The following is a 3949-nucleotide window of genomic DNA, read 5'->3' as shown; positions in this document are numbered from 1 at the left end:
TGGTTGGTTTACTGTCTGTCTGCCTCTTCTATACTCTTATCTCCACAAGAACAACAACAAAGTGTCTTGTCTCCTAAAGGTCTGGCATTTAATAGGTTCTCGATATATGGATTTATGAAATAAATGAATGAAAACGAACTCTTTAGTATTGATCTGGCCCCGCTTTCCATCCAGCTTTTCCTGTGGTATTTATCTCTCTGTGCAGTACCTCACTCTGAAATCCACAGTTACAGACACACCAGACTATGTCACCCTTGTCCACTCTGCTCCCCACATTTAGGGGCACATCTAGCCTTTCCACTAAGTCCATCTCCTCTACCTGGAAGATGTCTCTGCTGTTTTTGAGACACTGTTTAAGGTCACCTCCCCCAAGAGCCTTTCTCGGCTCATTCCACCCAAGTAGAATGGACCACTTCTTTCCTCCCTCCAGCCCCTGCTATACTGCTGTGTGCTATGGTGAAAACAAGGCTTCACATGGCTTGACTGAGATCTGCTGGAGACTCTTCTATGGGCTGGATGAAGTTCATTACCAGCATAGGGTCTATAAAGCTGAAAATCATCTCAGAGTTTGCAGTTACTTTATAAAGTGAAAAATTACTTTCTATTTCAGCAGCATTGAAGAAAAAAAGTATATATGGCTTTGACTGTTTTTGTTTGTTTTTGTTCACACCTCCAAAAAAAAAAAGCTTCTGGTAATGTGGCATAAACATCACAGGTATTGCAGTTAAGTAGGTCTGTATCTCAGCAAGCGCTCATAAAAATAATTTTTTTAACCCCTCTCAATATGCCTGCTTGGACAGAGGACCCTGGAAGGCTACAGTCCCATGGGGTCACAAAGAGTCAGACACGAATGAACTACTAACACACACACACAAGCTTGGCTAACACTGCTTGATGTGACTGAGATTTGAGGCCTGCTACTTCCAGGTTTCCAAAATGTCTCACCTTTGGGGTCTGCCCCCAAACTGACTCAAACTTTAAAATTCCTAAGTTCCTTAGATACCCTTTACCCCAGTTTCACTTATTCCAATTATGCCTCTAGTTCTATTATGACACAAAATGACCTTTCAAACATCTCACTTTTCATTAAGTAACATTTTTGAATTTCTTTAGCAGAGTAACTCAAATTTTTATCAGCCCAACAATTCCATAATAGAGTATTTTCATCTAAGAAAACATTGGGAAAACCCTTGGCATAATTAACCTTTACATGTTTCTAAGACTATTAAACACATCTTGGACACATGGCTGTACAAACAACATGAAACATTAAAATACTTTTCTTAAAAAAGCAACTAGTGCCACATTTACTTGTCTTTTTGATGTTATTTCAGGTTCAGTAAAGTCATTTTGTTTCAGGTTGACAAAAATTTCCCCTACCCCTCTAGAATGGTTCAAGATGTAAGTCGTCAGGCCTCTCTCCCCTTCTCTCCTCGGGAAAGATTCATCTTGCTCTTTCAGTGGCCATGCAGGGTGAAGGAGAAAACAAAGGAATAACTGCTGGAACCACCAAACAGCAAATAGATACAAGCTAAGAGACACTGCCATATTTCCAGTTCATTTGAAAGACAAAATCCATTCGACTCAAGGCTACGTGTTTTTCAGACCCCAGGGAGATGGCAGTGAGAGGAGGAGGAGTTCCTTTAGCCTATGAATTCCACTAGAACTGGATTACTATGTCACCAAATAAAAAGTGGCCGGCCACAGACTTACAACAGGAGGTCTTACTAGCAGGTAGAGGGAAAGAGTGCCGTCTTTCTGTTGCCTGAAAGTCTCATATTCATGAGAAATTGAGGGCCAAAACTGATTGTCTAAACATTGTTTCTGCACAAACCAGCCAGTTTATATTTTTCAAATCCCCATGTTAATGTTCTACTACTACTGAAAAGTCTAGGTGTCGTGGGCAGTGAAAGTGTTACTGAATTTTAAGGTTCTGCAGACTCTATATAATTTCACATACTCAATATAACAAACATACTTCAGTCACCATAATGAACAAGGACATCCCAAACCCGGGCACGAAATCTTTTCAGTCTTTTGTTGATAGGCATTTTGTCTGCCTTTGTGTGTATACGTATCTGCAGTCCTAAAGCAATGTGTGTGCTTACACATAACATCTTGGCTCATTTGAATAGATGCAACCCAAATATAACACTTGTTATTGGAAAAGAAAATTCTTATTTTTCTTAGAATGTTATTATTGACTGTGGCTTTTCATGACAATATATTTTAATTAGCCATATTTTTTTGTTTTATTTTTAGTTTTTGATACTTAGATTGTTGTGATCAATCCTCCTTTAGGATAGTTTCTCCATCTTTCTCCAGAATTTCTAAAGCATCATTACTTTCTGGCAATAAATGTTCCAAGTCCATCTAGAATGTTACCCCAAGAATGGAATCAGCTTCTCTCCAAAGAGACCTGCTTAAATAGACCTGATTAAATAAATAGTTCTGGTTTGTCTGCTATAATGTGAAATGTGCATTAATGAAAAACCTCATGTTTTACAAAAATACACATTAAAAGTCATGGGGCTTATGGGATAAATAAAGCTGGGGAGACCGCTCAAAAGATAGGCCACCTTGTGACTAAAGTGCTAAGAAAAACAATCATTGGCACCTTGGCAGTCACCTTGGACCACACATGCAGGCAGCTAGACATGGCTAGAGGCTACCAGAGTAGACATTAAACATCCACATAAACATTGAATGGCAATACTGGCCACTGTTCAGTTAGAGCAGAACCAGGAGGTTGCTGGGACAATCCAGCCGGAACCAGCTCTGAGCCAGGAACTTCCCAGGCACAGGAGCCAAAAGTGACACAAAGCTGGGGTCCACCTCTCTGGGCTCCCACAGAGTCTGGTGCAGGTGCTCATTTTCAATGTCCACAAAACACAATGCGAGGAATCCTACTCCCAGAACAGCACTGAGCGGCGGGAGTGCTTTCCTTTCTGCTGAAGATTTCAATTCTGCTCCTGCTCTTCTGGCGCTCCTCACCTAGAAAAATCTGATATGACCAGGCTTGACTTTTAGGTTAGACTGACATCATTCTCTAATCACCCACGAACTAATTCCTATGGCAGAAACATGCTTTGCAAAGCCATCAATTTCTTCTCTCTCTGTACATGCAGATCTCCTCCCACTTCCCTGAATCTGAGCTGACCTGCAGCTGCTTTAACTACCAGAGCACAGCAGAAGTGACTGTAGGGCTTCCAAGATTGTCATAAGAACTTTTACAGCTTCTGCCTAGGTGCCTTGGAATGCTCACTCTGGATGATGCCAGCCCCCACCTAAGAAATTCAGTTACCCTAAGCCCACCATACTGTAAGGAAGCCCAAGCTAGCCACGTGGAGAGAGAGATCCCCAACTAGCTCCCCATTGTTCCAGACATCCCATCCCAGATGTCAGACATTTAAAGATGATGACTTCAGGGAGTTCCTTGGTGGTCTAGCGGTTAGGACTCAGCACTTCATTGCTGTGGCTGGGTTCAATCCCTGGTTAAGGAACAGAGATCCTACAAGCTGTGAGGCACAGCCCCCCCCCCAAAAAAAAAGATATACAATAAAGATGATGACTTCAACCATAGCCACACCTGACTGTAACCCTAAAAAGACCCAAAGCAAGAACAACTCAATCAAACCTGTTAAACTCCAGAACTGTGAGAGACAATAGTGATTGTTATTTTAAGCCATTAAGTTTTAGGGTTATTTTATCACTTTAAAGACAGAAACTGAAGAGGAACTAAAGAGCCTCTTGATGAAGGTGAAAGAGGAGAGTGAAAAAGCTGGCTTAAAACTCAGCATTCAAAAACTAAGATCATGGCATCTGGTCCTATCACTTAATAGTAAAGAGATGGGGAAAATGTGGAAACAGTGTCAGATTTCATTTTCTTGGGCTCCAAAATCAATGCAGATGGTGACTGCAGCCGTGAAATTGAAAGACACTTGCTCCT

The sequence above is a fragment of the Bos taurus genome, chromosome 6 (genome assembly GCF_002263795.3).
Source record: "Bos taurus isolate L1 Dominette 01449 registration number 42190680 breed Hereford chromosome 6, ARS-UCD2.0, whole genome shotgun sequence".
Lineage (NCBI taxonomy): Eukaryota > Metazoa > Chordata > Mammalia > Artiodactyla > Bovidae > Bos > Bos taurus.
The sequence above is the reverse complement of the archived record's forward strand: the minus strand, read 5'-3'. Positions refer to the sequence as shown.